This window comes from Lithobates pipiens, unplaced genomic scaffold (genome assembly GCF_037356315.1).
Source record: "Lithobates pipiens isolate NorthernLeopardFrog02 unplaced genomic scaffold, aLitPip1_a1.2 Scaffold_19, whole genome shotgun sequence".
Lineage (NCBI taxonomy): Eukaryota > Metazoa > Chordata > Amphibia > Anura > Ranidae > Lithobates > Lithobates pipiens.
The window spans coordinates 524572850-524589881 of record NW_027507764.1 but is presented as its reverse complement, the minus strand read 5'-3'; the positions used below and the strand labels follow the sequence as shown (position 1 = coordinate 524589881).

At 46.0% G+C, this 17032-nt stretch overlaps 1 long non-coding RNA gene across 1 annotated transcript in view; it reads right to left on the bottom strand.

The window, feature by feature from the left end:
* LOC143998388 (uncharacterized) overlaps nucleotides 1–14147 on the bottom strand; it is a 75613-nt gene extending 61466 nt beyond the window's left edge. Inside the window, exon 1 of the long non-coding RNA XR_013277899.1 lies at nucleotides 14112–14147. This is a non-coding gene — a long non-coding RNA (uncharacterized LOC143998388). The remainder of the gene's footprint in view (nucleotides 1–14111) is intronic.
* Between the last annotated feature and the right edge of the window lie 2885 nt (nucleotides 14148–17032).

The window sequence follows — 17032 nt, the reverse complement described above, 5'->3', positions numbered from 1 at the left end:
TACCGACAAACTTCCTGATGGGCCGGGGCCGATTGCATTGTAAAGGAGCTACCCTCTGAACCAGTTTCTCCTTTTCTTCTGGCAGGAAGATCTTTTGGTCTATGGAACGGATTGGATACCCCAGGAATGTCACTTCCTGAGCGGGCACCAAATTTGACTTCTGAAGGTTTATGATCCAACCCTACTCCCTTAGGTGAACGCAAGCACTGTCAAGATCCCTCTGCAACCCCTCCCTGGTCTGGGCGAAAAACAACAAATCGTCCAGATAGGGGATCACCGAGATTCCCTCCAGGCGAAGGGGAGCTAATGCTTCTGCCATAATTTTGGTGAACACCCTCGGGGATGACGACAGACCAAAAAGGAAGGGCCCTGAACTGAAGATGAATGATCCTGCCCCCTTCCTTTAGTGCCAACCCAAAATATCTGAGACCCGCTCCAAATCAGGACATGCAGATACGCATCTTGTAAATCTATGGATGCCATATAGCATCCCGGGCTCAGGAGGTTTCTTACTGAAAAAAATAGAATCCATCCGAAAACCTCTCATACCGCACCGACGTGTTTAGACCCTTGAGGTTCAAAATTAGACGGAACTTTCCCGAAGGTTTCCTGACCAGGAACACATGGGAGTAAAAACCTTGGCCTAGTTCCTCTGCTGGGACCGGCCAAACGACCCCTTAAATCATCAGATCCTGAATTAAGGACTTCATAGCAAGGGTCTTGACTGGGTCCCTGGGAACATTGGTGACCAGGAACCTTTGAGGGGGAAACTTTATAAACTCGAGCCTGTAACCCTGGGAAACCATCCTCAAAACAAATTGATTCTAAGTAATGGCCTCCCACTGAGAGAGAAACTCCTGAATGTCTCCCCCCTACTCTGACTAGAGAGTCATTGCGGCTTGGTGGTGGATGCAGGATGATTGAGGAGGACTCCCCTTTAGCCTTGGGCTTCTGCACCCAAGACTTCCTCCCGTTTTGTGTCCTATCCTCAGCCTGTCCACTAGGCCCCCGAAAAAAAAACCATTTATGTGCCTGTGCCGGCTTTTTCTTTATGGGAAAGGATTTCTTCCTATCCGCCATTCGGTCCAAAATTTAGTCTAACTCTGAACCAAACAATAAATCCCCCGAAAAAAAGGATATGTCGCATAACCTATTTTTCGAGGCTGCATCCCCTGGCCAGGTCTTCAGGCACAAAGCCCTTCTAACCGAATTGGTCAGGGTGGCTGACCTGGCCGACATGCGGACAGACTCCGCCGAGGCATCAGCAACAGACAGAGTAGCAAAGGAATCCAGGATCTCCTGTTTTAGGAGAATCAGCACAATATGAGATTTTAATTGGTTAACCCAATGGTCCAGATTTCTTGCCACACAGGTTGTTGCCATGGCTGGCTTCAAAATTCATCATCACCGACTGCCAGGACCTTTTCAGAAGCAAATCCATCTTCTTATACATAGGTTCCTTTAGTGTGCCCATATCCTCAAAAGCTAGATCCATTGATTTTGATACCTGCAAAAAGGCCGAGTCCAGCTTTGGAACCTTGTTCCAAACTAGGTCTGGGCTGTCTTCAAAAGGAAACCTTCTCCTGTGTGACCTGGGTAAGAAAGAAAAAAAAAAAATGTATAAATATAATATGATATAATATAATAGAGATTATAGAGATATATATATATAGATATATATATATATATATATATTTTTTTTTTTTTCTCCGGCTCCAACCAACCATTCTCTTTTAACCATGTCAAACACCGGGGAATGCACCAGGAAGGTGCAAGATCTGGAATCTCCTAAGCCCGCATACATTCAATCGTGCAAGGAGAGCTCCTTTTCAATCCCCAAAGTGGCGTATATCACTTTAAGGAGCCCCCCCCCCCCCCACACTTCTGCCAATGATAACTTGTATTTGGAAGCTGCGTCTTCTTCCTCAGAGTCCAAATCCTCTAGGACTAGTGAAAAAGGAATCCTGTGAGGCATCCTGGGACAAACCTCCCCCATCTGCAACTGAGAACCTCCCGGTTCCAGGGGAAACTGCTGGGCTCTAGACTCCCCTGATGTTCCAGGCTCCTCTAAGCCCTTGTACACATGGTCAGACATTCCGACGTATAATGTCCGATCGGACCGTGCTGTCGGATAATCTGACTGTGTGGGCTCCATCGGACTGTTTCAGTCAGAATATCTGACGGACAAAGTTTTAGAGTTGGGCTATAAAACTTTCCGCCACCATTATCCGATCGGACTTGGTCCAATTGTGTGTAGAGAATTCCGATCGGACAAAGTGCCACGCATGCTCAGATCAAATTTCTAGACCAAAGCTATTGGCTACTAGCCTGAATGTAGTCCCGTCATAATGAAATAACGTCATCCCGTCTCAAACGATCAGATTTTCCGACAACTTTGTCCGACCGTGTGTATGCAACACAAGTGTCGGACAAAATCCAATGGATTTTGTCGTCAGAATGTCCGACCGCGTGTACAAGAGCCAAGACTTGGCTTCACAGGATGTCACAGAGACTAACAGTGAGGCCAGATTCACATATTTCCCTTACAGAATGTGTGGTGTGTGCTTTTTATTTTTTTTTAAATGTTTGGCAGGAATGAAATGGGCCGGATAAACCAATAGGAATGCCGCTAGAGGGGGTGGAGCTGCCACAGGTAATTATATGGCAACATTACTTGCGGGAGCAACCGGATATTCCAACGGACAAAGTTTAGGAGCTGGCCTATAAAACTTTCCGACAACATGATCCGATCGGACTTTGTCCGATTGTGTGTAGAGAATTCCGATTGGACAAAGGGCCACACATGCTCAGATCAAATTCCTAGACCAAAGCTATTGGCTACTAGCCTTAACGTAGTCCCGTCATAACGTTATGTACGATCGGATTTCCAGACAACTTTGTCCGACCGTGTGGGTAAAATCCGTCGGATTGTCCAACCGTGTGTACAAGGGCTTAGACCTGAAAGGTAGCTTTAAGCTCATCCTTAATGGACGATACCAAGTCACCACATAATGACGGGGACTCCTCCCTGACTAGGCTTGCGATACAAGTTGCACAAAGCGTCTTGGCCCAGGTTTTGCTAAGTTTTTCCTTGCAGACAGGACATCTTCTCTTAACAGGTTGGGCAGAGCTCTTCGCCTAACAAACAAAGACCAAAAAAAAAGCCACCCAGGTGCAGCTAAGGGAGTAACAACCATTCCCCAGTGCCCTTAGCAAGCCGACACCCCCAGAACTTCCACCATTGCAACACCTGGAAAGGGAGGGAGGGGTGTGCGGGGGAAAAGAAAGGGTAAACCCCCCCCCCCCCACAGGAGCATAGGATCCAGAGCATCAGAGCACCGCTCCTACCTTCACCTTGCTGGCTCCTTGCCCCCTTGTCTGTATCACTTTCCATCGCACATAAACCAACGCCGCTGGTCCCGGATTCAGAAACGCCGCTGCACCGACCAGAAATAAGGCGCCAGTTGGTCCTCCCCTCTCCTTCTGCGTTCCAATGCCAGGAAATGACGCGGAACACCGCCAGAAGTCCCGCCTCCACTCCCAGACACGGCCGAGCTCTCTTGGCCATCTGAGCCAAACGACGGCTCTCCCGCGATGCAGCGGGTGCTGCACGCGGAGGATTCAAAAATAGATGCGGCCGCCACTGACCAGGGGACAGAAAACCAAGACGTGCTGGCTCTCCGAGCACGGAAGTAGGAGAGAGAGCCCATGTAACCATCCACACCGGGAGGACCAGCTCCTGAAAAAGAAAATTCAGGTGAGAGAACTATGACCTCCAGGACCACCTCAGAGATCATGGCTCCCATCGGAGGTGTTCCTCCAGGTTGGAGGAAACAAAAACTGAGGCTGCGTGGAGACTTCCCTTAAAAAGCTCTGATGGAGGAGTTTCCTGTGGGAGGTGGAGCCATGATCTCTCTTGGGTGGCTGTCCTGAAAGTCGTTTTGGAAAGTTGTAAAATAAACTCATAGAGGGGCCATGAAGTGTGCTCCTGCACCATCAGGAACTGTCTAGCCGCTGCGACTCGGATTCCCTCGAGATGTCTGGGAAGTCCCGATGTGTCGTGAATATATGATGGCAAGCTTGAAACTTGAGGAAATAGGAAACTATCCACAAATTTACTGTGTCCGTCAAGGAACCAATGCCAGAAACAATTGGTCTCCCTGGTGGTTTAGCAAGATTTTTGTGAGTTTTAGGTAGTGTATAAAATGTTGGGGTACTCAGATGTTTAGGGATTAAATAATTAAGAGTGAAGGCATGGGAGAGGTGTAGTTACCCAAAAAAAAAAAGATCTATATATATATATATATATATATATATATATATATATATATATAAAAATATAAATAAGAGAGAGAGATTATAGATATAGAGATATATAGAGATATATAGAGATAGATATATATAAAATATAATATATTTAGGAGAAAAAGGATTTGGGAATACTTTGTGAAGATTGGCGAAGTAAGTTGGTAAGTTTGGGTAGGATTTTCATTGATCAGATTTATCCGACCTAGCAATAAGGGTAGCGATTCCCATGCCTTCAGTCTCAGACATGTCTCCTGAACCACTGGGGATAGATTCAGGAGCAAGAAATCTGAAGCCTGCCTTGAGACCACCACCCCAAGGTACCTGAAGCTCTCAACCCACTATAGGGATATATCGGAGGGGGCGGTGGTACGAGCTGCAGGGTCTATAGGGAACAAAAGAGACTTTGACCAGTTAACCTTGAGGCCTGTGACAGTGGATAATGGATAATTAAATTCAGAATCTATAGTGCCCCTTTGAGCTGCATCACTGAAGAGAAGGAGGTCATCCGCATACAGGGCAGCCCTCTTCTCCAACCAGCCAACGCGCAGGCCCTTGTGCAGGGCCTCCGCCAGCGGTTCCATTGTGATGGCAAAAAGGGCAGCCCTGGCGCGTGCCTCTAGGCAGAGGGAAGGGCTGTGACAGACACCCCCCCCCCCCCAAACTTGATAGCTGATGTGGGGTGCTTGTAGAGTATCTGTAACCATGTAATACCAAGGGGAACCCCATCATACGGAGGACCTCCCACAGAAAAAAGGCCATTCCACAATGTCGAAGGCCTTCTCTATGTCTAAGGAACCCTCATTAAGGCGTTATGTATGTTGGTAAATAAGAGTCGCAGGTTGACATCAGAGGCTCTGTTAGCCATAAAACCAGTTTGGTCAGTCTCCATCACAGACAGCAGTAGGGGCTGCAGTCTCATAGTGAGCAGTTTGGTAAGAATTTTGAAGTCTGTTAATTAGGGCGATAGACAGGATGTGGGGTCCTTCGGGGCTTTGTGGATTAGTATTATATGTGCATGAATCATGGGGAGGTGGGAAGGGCGCCCTCTGTCAGACAGTTGGACTAGAGCTGGGCCAGTTTGGGGGCAAGCAGGTCCCCGTGGGTTTTGTAGAACTCTATAGGGAGAACATCTGGGCCTGGGTATTTTCCGGCAGGAAAGGAGCCAATGGCCTTCAAAACCTCCTCCGGGGGAATGGGTCTCACCAAGTTTTCCCCCTCAGCATCTGAGAGCCAGCCGAGTGCCAGGGGGTTCAGCCAAGGCTCCAGGTCTTGTGGCCTGAAATCCGGGGGCAACACGGAGGTGTAAAGGGAGCTATAGTATTGCCGAAATACGTCTAATGTGTCTGGGAGAGAAGAGACCGATTCACCCGAAGGAGACACTATGCTGGGTATCACTGTCAGGGGCAGGTCATGTTGTGCCAACATTGCCAGGAGGCAACCGTCCCGGTTCCCCAGTTCGAAAAATCTTTGCTCATGGTAGAGATCTAGTCTAGTAAGTTCTGTTAGATGGAGGAAGAGATTAGCTCAGTCACGGTAGCGGCTTGTTCTCTACAGGTCCCAGTATTGAGGAGATGGATTGACTCCTAGTGAAGGCCTAAAAAAAAAAAAAAAAAAAAAAAAAAAAAAAAACCACCCCACACACACACACACACACACACCTTTGTTGACAGCAAGGTGTCAACCCTGCCCTTATCTGATGGCATCCCTGGGAACTTAGGAGCGATCAGATTGGGCTTATACCCAGAAAACAATTTAACCCCTTAAACTTTTCTCAGCAACAGTTCAATGAACTTGTGGAAGTTCTCCAGGGGGCAAGCAGGTGCAAATTAGCAATAACACGCCGTGCTATACCAAGTTATTATTCAGGATTTATATAGCGCCAGCAATTTACAATATAAAAAGGAGACAATACAATAAAATACAAGAGGATTAAGAGGGCCCTGCTCAGAAGAGCTTACAATCTAATAGGGTGGGGCAGGTGGTACAAAAAGGTTATAACTGTCGGGAATGAGCTGATGGAAGTAGTAGGAGATTAGTTTGGGACATGATAGGCTTCCCTGAATAGATGAGTTTTCAGGGATCGCCTGAAGGTAGCCAGAGTAGGGGATAGCCGGACCAGTGTAGGTAGCGAGTTCCAGAGGATTGGAGAGGTTCTGGAGACGAGCAAGCTTGAGAGTAGGAGGTCTTGAGAAGAACGGAGGGGACTATTTGGGTGATATTTGGAGACAAGATTGGTGATGTAGCTCGGGGCAGAGTTGTGAATGGCTTTGTATGTTGTGGTTAGCATTTTGAATTTAATTCGCTGGGTGATTGGGAGCCAGTGTAGGGATTGGAGGAGAGGCTTGGCAGACACTGAGCGGTTGGTAAGGTCTGGCAGCAGCATTCATGATAGACTGAAGAGGAGATGGAGAGGCAGGCCACAGAGTGATTCCAGCCGGGATGAAGAGTTACATCCTAGGCACCACGACAAGCCAAAGGGAGGGAGCAAGGAAGTTATCTCTGTGTAAATCGATCACTTAACGTAGGATCTCTCAGACATGGAAGGATAAGCCAGTACTTAGGCCTGCAATAAACATGGGAGTTTTTTTCTTTGTTTTTTTCCCCCCCTGGTGAACCTCAGCTGCCCCTGAAGCCCACATGGTAGAGTAGAACATGCATCTTTAAACACAGCCCAGTAAGCCAGGCATCCGCCCCAGCCAGTGTGAAAAAAAAATGATTATATTTTGTGACAGTGGGGTCACTTTGGACACAGGGTGAATAAAAGAAACCCCCGATATGGTCTGTGATAGCCATATTCAAGGCGGTATAATACATTGTATACTGTATGTGGGGGTTAAGTGTCATTGCTGTGAGGAATTAAGTTGTTTTGCATTTCTATTGTTCATTTAAGCCTGTCCTTGTGTGTATTGTAAAGTGCCAGACAGACTGGCTGCTAACCCTTTGTGAAAAGATGTGTATTGGGTGGGATCGTTTGAAGCCTAGCAGACATCTTGGGATGTGTGGGTGGAGCTGGGCTCTTGTTCATGTTAAAGCATGTGCCTTGAATTGTGTATAAAGTTCAATGTTGGTTTTTAATAAAGTCATTCCTACTACAGCAGAGACAGAGTGCGTCTCGTCTTTTTGCCAGAGGGATCGGCTCCTATAGGAAAGGGTCGTTTAGCTGTGGATATTGGTACCGAGTGGATGTGTGTCTCGGAGAGGGAACATCGTAAACGGCGTTAACCCCCTTTATATTAGGGGAGCCGTTACAAATTTGACAGTACCCTCATGCTGAACTTGCAGGTGACTAGAGCATCCCAGTGAAGGTCAGCCATTTCTTCTAAAGTTCGAGAAAAATCAGGGAACAGCATGATATGTGCATTACCCAATTTCAGATTCGGGTGCTTCCTGGTCTGAGAGTATACGATCTCAGTTTAGAAAACATACCAGGAATGGACCCATCAGAACACTGAGCGCGTTCTACCACATATGTGGGGGGGGGGGTCCTCCCCCTGAGATCCGGTGTTCGGACTCCAAGAGGCGCCCCCACATTTTGTCCAGATCATTACAGATAAGATTTCACTCCTCTGCCAGATGATCAATCCGTAACAATAGAGATGTCCTGCTGCTTTGCTTCGCTGCCAAGATGCAGGGATGTCAGCAGGGGAGCTGTCCTCCATATCCACCAACAAGGCCTGCAGTTTCTGGAGTAAGGTGTGGGTGGTGTTGCAGCGTGCGCGCTGGACTGTCGCTTAGCCTTGGGTTGCTTCTTTGAAGGCATCGGACGACTCCTTGTCAGGCAAGAAAACTCTGGAGCTGGGGTAGAGCAAGAGTCAGGGACAGCGGAGACAGGGGGCCAGGAGCGAGTGCTGTGGTGTAGCAAGATGGCTGCTATATGCAATGCCTTTCAGGTGGCCACAGAAAATAGGGGAGTACTGATATGAAGGCTGCAGGTGACAGTCCGGCCAGGCAGCTCTAGTGGCAGTGAGCTAGGTGTAAAGGGGTCAGGGGAACCAAAGTTGAGTGTGTGCACTGCAGCTGGGTGGCGCAAGATGGCCGCCACATGTGGGACAGGAGTCAGGGGTTAGGACCGCAGCTTGTTTGCAGATGGGGATGGTCGCCCTGCACTGTGGGCAGGGGCTTGGAGCAGGTGCAGGGGAGGATCGGGTGAGCGTCTGGGTGCAGCAAGATGTCCGCTACTCACCAGGCCAGATCCGTGACTTGTCCTCCAGAATATTGTGCAGGAGAAACAATTTATATAGGGAAGAAAAACAAACAAATCGATGAGGAAGGGGATTATAAATCTCCGTAAGGCGACTATGCCATCTTATTTTTTTTTTAAGTTATAAAATGTAACAGAAAAAAAAAAAAAAAAAAAAAAAAAAAAAAAAATCACCAAAAAGCTCACCTAGTTTTGCAAAAAAGCAAACTGACAATTGTGCATGCACAATCAGGGACCAAATGTGAAATTTGCGCAACCGCAGAGGCAATTGTGTTGTCAATTAGCTGAAGGGAAAAAAAAAAAAAAAAAAAAAGTTCAATGCATTCTGAATTGATATTTAAATTAAACTTATGTTTTCTGTTTAAATTGAAGTAGTATGTATTCGAATTTCACACTGTTTGTTACTCATTTCCAATGCAAGCAGATATCATTTCCCTGAAAAAGCCAATGGTTTGGCGAAACATGTAGGAGCCGATATCTCAAATCACGTGCTTATACAAGATATGTGCCCCCTGTGTTTTCTTGTTTAACAAAATCGTAATTTATCTGCCAAGTACCCAATTGTACCAACCCTTGTCTGTGGGTCATTGTCCTTTTAGTTGTTTTTGTAATGTGTATCCAAATAAAATATTGTGTAATTTTTTTTAAATTTTTTTACATAATTGTGTCCCTGTAGTTCTTGGCACCGCTATAATCCCTTTCCTCATCTTTTTCTTCCATATATAAAATTGTTTAGCCAATAGGGATGAGGTGCCATATACATTGGAGGTTCTTCCAGCCACATTCCCTTTTTCTATTGTGCAGAGAGTCAGTGTGGACGGCAGGCAGCGGCTGGCCAGTTGTGGAGTTGGGTCACTGCCTGAGGAGGAAACAGGCCCCAGGGTGATCAGAAAGGCCGGGAGTGAGCACCAGAGCTGCCATCGGGAGGACCAAGATGGCCGCCGCTCTGGGAACAGGGACAGAGCCTCTGCCTGTCTGTTCAGCTGTTCTAGCAGGAGGATGGGGTGCTGGCAAGGTGGCCAGAAGTGACAGCGTCCGCGCTCCCGAGTCTAAGCCAGCCACGTTGCTCGTCCACCAGCATAGGAAAGCACTGGGCTGGTGGCCTCACTAGACTGCAGCCTCAACGTGTGGCATCAGCGGCCCCACGGACCACCAGGAATATGAGAGGGCACACTGAATAGAGAGGGGCCCCTTACCTCAATACCAGTCCAGGAGAGGCTTGCACCCATAAGGCACAGGCTGAGAAGATGGCGGCGGCCTCGGGTGTGCAAATCGCTGGTTCCCGGGCCAAATCCTTCACAATAAATCACACCGGCTGCAGCAGTTAGTGAAGGGAGAACAAAAAGACACGTAGACTGGCTAGTTTTGATTGTGTACAAGGATGGCCGAGGAGAGAGCCTAGGATTCTTGGAGCTCTTCACTGAGACGTCCGCCTCTGTTCATATCCGGACACAACCCCCTGCCAAACGCAAGTTTTATTAGTCTGTATACAAGTTGGGAATACACACCATGCAGGAGTAAGGCACAATATACTGGTCACTTTATTATATAAACCTTGCCAGTACTGGGTTGGACCCCTTTTGCCATCAGAACTGCCTTAACAAGGCATTGGAAACATTTCTCAGATTTTGGGCCATATTGACACGATAGCATCACGCAGTTACTGCAGATTTGTCTGCTGAACGTCCATGATGCAAATCTACCATTTCACCACATTCCAAAAGGTACTCTATTGGATTGCGCTTTAGTGACTGGAGGCCATTGGGAGTACAGCGAACTCCACTGTCATGTTCAAGAAACCAGTTTGAGAGGATTTGAGCTTAGCAACAAGGTGCATTATTCTGCTGGAAGCATCCATCAGAAGATGGGAACACTGTAGTCATAAAAAGGATGGGCATGGTCAGCAACAATGCTCAGGTAGGCTGTGGCATGTAAATGATGCTCAATTGGTACTAAGGGGCCCAAAAGTGTGCCCTAACTTGTTGATACAAGGCAGGCTGGATCTATGCCTTCATTTTTATGCCACATTCTGACCCTACCATCTGAAAGTGAGACTCTGCATTGTTTTTTCCAATCTTTCTATTGTCCAATTTCAGTGAGCCTGTGTGAATTGTAGCCTCAGGTTCCTGTTCTTAGCTGACAGGAGTGTTACCTGGTGTGGTCTTCTGTTGCTGTAGCCCATCTGCTTCAAGGTTTGATGTGTTGGGCATTCAGAGATGGATAGTGCATATACCTTGGTACCTTGCTCATTCTTCTGACAGCAACGAGGTATTGTCCATCCACACTGATGCATGATCAAATATGGCTCTTCACGAGATAGAGCCGCTAGTTCTGATACTGGCAAAAAAATAAAAAATAAAATAAAATTCTCTCGTCAAAAGAGCCAAGGGAATTTCCCACAAAGGCTCAAAAGGCTGACTCTGCAAAGCCAATAAGACCAAATTTAGATCAAGGATTTAGAGGTGGAGGGGGGGGGGGGGGTGCCAACCCCTGGATCCACACCAAGAAACATATGCCTTCCAGACCCTATAGTAAAGGATTCTGGAAGCCGGTTTTCTGGCGTTAAGCCACGATCCTTTAGAAAGTGGGTTTCAATAGCCAAACTGTTAAATTTAGCATCCGTAAGGTAGGATGGAATACTAGACCTTGTGCGAGAAGGTCTGACCATATGCGGAGGAGCCCGGCATTCTTCTTAGTCGCCGCCCTCTTCTTCCGACTTTGGGGGTCTTTTCTTCCAGCTCTTTTACTAGCGGTGGCCCCGTCTTCTGTCGCCACCACCTTCCGTTCTTCTCCTGGAGATGTTGACTCAAAGCTCTCTCCGGCCGCAATGCCAGGGACGCGTGGCGACTTATATAGGGACAAGGGGCGGGGTCATTGGTTAATGTCATGTGGTGACTCTGCCCCCTTACGATGTCACAGTCCCGGAGGATACTGGGACTGTCACCATGTGACATCAACCGATGACCCCGGTTGATCAATGATTGTGGAGATAAGGTAGAAGCAAGTAAGCTGACCTTGGCAGACAAATACCTGCGCTACCTGGCTGGAACTACCGGGTGCACAACTGCAGCCCAGGATTTGGGATATGAGAATCCAGCAACAGGAGATTTAAAGAATAGATTAACTCCTTGGTCTATGCAGGGGCCAGACCCCAGCTGGCTACAGTGCCTTTTCCCTTAAACAAGGATACAGATCCAGATGGTTTAGGGTGTATGCTAAAGCTGACACACACACGTTAAGTTTGTTGTTTCCCTGGGTTCAGAGACCTCAGATACCCCCTGCTGTCATGGCATACCCTGGCAACTTTACTTGTTTTGCACTTCCGGGGAATGAGAGTGGCACAGATTTGGGGTCTTCACTGGATGACTGCATGGACAGGATTAGCAAAATTGTAAAGGGAGAGGGTGACGACTGGGTTGAGACACCCAGAGGGCGGACGTCTGGGTTATGTGGAGATAAGAGGCTTAGAGCGAGAATCACAGCCAATTCCGAGGAGATTGGGCCCTGGTACAGCTGGCAATGCCTCTGCGCTTACTGTCAGAGTCCCCTTGAAGAAGGGTCACTGGAGGAGCAGAAGGGACATCTCTCCTGCATGGTCTTTTGACCCCCAGATCTACATAGATAAGATTGGGGTTCCGCATGGAGTGCCGAGCGAGTTTAAGGCTAGGAACCAAGTGGCAGCTGGATTTGAATCTCTTCTCTGGTGGGCGACAGTAAACAAAAAAAAAAAAGGAGGTTGACTGGATTAACTATATATCTACACGCTATAACCAACAAAGGTTTGTAAACTACACCAGGGATGCAGTTAAGGGATTGGCAGAACAAATAGCCCCTACCTCTCTAATGGCATGGCAGAATTAGATGGCATTAGATATGGTCCTAGCAGAAAGAGGAGGGGTCTAAAATATTTGGCGGTATGTGTTGCACCTTTATTCCTAACAATACAGCTCCTGGAGGAACTGTGACTAGAGCCCGTGAAGGATTGACAGCTTTATCAACTGAATTAGCAGAAAACTTTGGTATTAATGATCCATTCCCAAAATTGGCTTGTGTGCCTTAGCCAAGTTCCCAAATACTGCTATAAAATAACTGTGTACAGATTCCCTGTGCAATTCTGCTGTGGAACTCCTTGCTGTAAGAGTTCTATAACCCCTTTGTACTGGCACATTTGTAATAAATCTGTCTTCTAATCAACATGACCGGAGTTGACTGATCAGTGAGAGAATGGAATTTTACCGACAGTCCTCACATAGATTGGACTTGAGTCTTTTTTCGACCTCACCTACTATGCAACAAAAAGGTGACCCTATCCTTTAAGGTTGAAGTAGCATGGCAAAAACAAATTCTGTGATGCAATAAGCCATTTCCCAAGTCATCTTCCAGGACAGCTACACAAGAGATGAGAGAGATTTTGTTTGAGAACCAGCTCCATTAACCCCTTCCCGCCGAGCGTACGCAGATGTGCGTACTCGGCTTCCGGGGGGGGTATACCGGGATGATGCCCGCACCTGCAGGCATCATCCCGGTACCCTTTTTTTTTTCAGCAGGCGATTGGCTATCCAGCCATAACAACCGGTGCGGCCAAAAGCCACTCGGCTGTTATGCCGGAGGAGCGGGAGGGGACGTCCCCCCTCCCGCCGCTGTTCCCGATCGAGCGGGAGCACCGATTCACGTTCCGCTGCCTCCGGCTGCTGGGGAGGAACTGGAACGAAGCTGTAATCGGCTTCGTTTCAGTCTCCTCATAGTAAACACGGAAGCGACGTCATGACGTCACTTCCCGTTTACTCGGCTGCCAATGACACCGGTTTAAAAAAAATATCCGGTATTCAGAATCGCCGTTTTCGGCGATCTGAATACATTGAAGTGTAAAGGAGGGGTGGAGGGTCTTTTAGACCCCAGATCCCTCCATAAAGACCTGTCACCGCCTATTACTGTCACAAGGGATGTTTACATTTCTTGTGACAGCAATAAAAGTGATCACAATTTTTTAACAAATTTAGTAATTTTAAAATATTTTTTTTTTTTTAAAGCGCCCGCCGTCCCCGCGAAGCAAAAAAAACGCATACGGAAGTCGCACCCGCGTATGTAAACGGTGAGGTATTGCCACGATCATCAGAGCGAGAGCAATAATTCTACCACTAGACCTCCTCTGTAGCGCTAATCTGGTAACCGTAAAAAATGTTTAAAGCGTCACCTATTGAGATTTTTTAGGTACCGTACTTTGTCGTCAATCCACAAGTGCGTGCAATTATAAAGTGTGACATGTTTGGTATCTATTTACTCAGCGTAACATTATCTTTCACATTATGAAAAAAATAAAAAAAATAAATAAATAAAAAAGGGATATTTTACTGTTTTTTATAATTCATGAAAGTGTCCCTTTTCACAAAAAGTTGCATTTAAAACACCGCTGCGCAAATACCGCGTGACATAAAATATTGCAACAATCGCGGTTTTATTCTCTAGAGTCTCTGCTAAAAAAATATATATAATGTTTGGGGGTTCCAAGTAATTTTCTAGCAAAAAATATGGATTTTAACTTGTAAACACCAAATGCCAAAAATAGGCTTAGTCATGAAAGGGTTAAAGAACTTCTACTTACCTCTGACATTGAAATACATGATAATGTATTCAGGCACTGAAAAAAAAAAAAAAATTTTGCAGGCACAGTAAAACAATATGGCTTCAAAGTAGCAGTACAGTAGCAGTGTTCTTGAACAACATTCTTAGTCAGAATGTTTTCTGTTCACCTCAGTGTCTCACTAGTCAAGATACTCACTGGTGTCTCTGCCAGGAGGGGGGGCTAGCTGGCCTTCCTTATACATTCCAGTACAGTTATGAGGCCCAGAGGGGAAGCAATACAATAAGCTAGCAGCAGACCATAGCAACCTTTTGTTCCCCTCAGTATCACTCTATACAAGATACCAGAGCCATGTATGGCTAAGCCTGTTGTCCCAATAGACTTCCATACAACAACTAGATTGAAACAACTATCGATCAGTTAAAGCTAGCAGCACTGATCAGTTTATTCTGATGTTGGGGAAACCTACACTCTGATTCCTCTATCCACATAAAGTGTGTAGATGGGGAAAATTGGGTCATTCTCCCCCCCCCCACCCCCCAATTTAACCTGCTGGTTAAAAAAACACCCTTAGAGACTTAGGCTCTTAAAAATGACGTCACCATTTCAGGACAACACTGGAGAGAGCACGGCTCCGCTCCTTTTTTTTCAGGAAACACTTGTAGACCCTTAAATCCCTCCTCTTCCACCATGGCTTCAGTTATTGTGGCCTCCGGCATACTGGAAAACAAAGAACAGAAAAACCACAAACCACCATGATAGATACTTATACCAATTCTAGAAGAAGGGAGGGAAACTAAGGGTTGTCCTGAAAGGCTCTTAGAAATACCATCACCGTTAAGTCTAACTGAGTCGTTCTCAAATCGCCTTTCAGGACAACCGAGAAGCTTACCCTAGGGTGGGACTACTGCCTGCAGCACCTTCCTTCCGAAAGCCTGATCCGCAGCTGGACAACAAGTCCAACCTGTAGTGTCGGAGAAAGGTCGACTAGCTTGAGCATGTGGCCACCTTGCAAATCTGATCAGGTGCATCTCCAGCCCTTTTGGCCCAGGACAATGCCATTGCTCTTGTGGAATGAGCCACGATCCCTGAGGGAGGCATTTCTCCTTTAGCTCCATAGGCCTCTAATTGCCCCTCTGAGCCACCTACCCAGAGTGCTTTTAGAAGCTTTCTCTCCCTTATGAGGGCCTGAAGAGATTACGAAGAGGGCATTTGACTTTCTGAATTCCTTAGTAACTGACATACTTAATGTGATTGTAGCCGTATTAGTGCAATTGTGACAGAGAAAATTGAGTACTGTCCGTGATACTTTTTTTTTTTTGCACTAACATACAATTTTTCAGAACACTGGCAGACTCCTTCCACAAGAAAGGTTACAAAGAGAAAATCCATCAACAGCGTAAACACAGCCTTGAAAACCCAAAGAGAAAAAAAAAAAAAAATAACCGAGTACCTCTAGTCACCACATACAACCCAGCACTAGAAGGGATCAAAAAGATAATCAAAGATTTACAACCCATTATAACAGAGGATGACACTCTGAAAGGAATATTCCAACAACCCCCATTACTGGCTTTCAGACAACCACCCAACCTCAGACACAAACTAATCAGCAGGAAACTTCACTCTGATTATGAAGTCACAAATAATGGAAGCAAACCCTGCAATAAAAAGTGCTGCAAACTATGCAACCAGATCAATCTATCCAAAAGTGTCACACACACACACAAACACAAACGGGACCTTCAATATCATGGGATCTTACAACTGTACCTCCAGTAATGTTGTGTACCTCATCCAATGCAAAAGGTGCAGCAAAGGATCTTATGTTGGTGAAACCGGACAGAAGTTGCAAACGAGGATGAATTTACACAGACATATCAAGGAACATAAAGAAGACAGTCTATGCACACCTGTGGGACATCACTTCTCACAACCAGACCACACTATAGAAGACCTCAATGTTTTAGTTCTTAAAAAGGGAATTTCAGAACTATCCAGGAAAAGAAAACCTTTGAACTAAGAATGAATTCTTTTTGACAAAAAATAATGGCCTGAATTTAGATATAGGTTTCCTTACCCATTATACTAAAGTTTTACAACCCCTTCTGTGACTAGCACCCCCCCCCCCCCCTCCATTCCATAGCTCCCCCTCTGTCTTAGCTCACTAACTCTTCTGTTATCTTTATTGCCATTGATTTGTATGTGTTTTTTTTTTGTTGTTTTCGGTTTGTTTTTACATTCTGCTTTAAAAATTTGTAAATCAGTACTGCTTGGACCTTGAAGAAGGGGACATACCCCGAAAGCTTGTCCTGAAAAATTGTATGTTAGTGCAAATAAAAAAAATATCACGGACAGTACTCAATTTTCTTAGTAATCGACAAGAATTGAAGAAGGCACCGCCTTACATCCAAGGTATGCAAAGCTGCCTCACCTGCATTAGCAGGAGCCGTGGAGAACGTAGGCAACACTATTTGTTGAGAGCGGTGAAAGTTTGAGGAGACTTTGGGTAGGAACGCTGGGTCTGTTTGGAGAACTACCCAGTCTGGAAAGATTTTGAGAAAAGGCTCCGTAATTGCCAAGGCCTGAAGTTCACCGATTTGCCTTACCGACGTAATGGCCACCAAAAATATTGTCTTAAAACTAAATTTTTCAAACAAGCATCTTTTAACCACTTGCCTACTGGGCACTTAAACACCCCTCCTGCCCAGACCAATTTTCAGCTTTCAGTGCTCTCACACTTTGAATGATAATTACTCAGTCATGCAACACTGTACCCAAATGAATTTTTTGTACTTTTTTCCCCCCACAAATAGAGCTTTCTTTTGGTGGTATTTGATCACCTCTGGGTTTATTTTTTGCCCTATAAATGAAAAAAAAAACAAAAAAAATTTTGAAAAATAAAAATACACACATTTTTCTTTGTTTCTGTGATAATAATT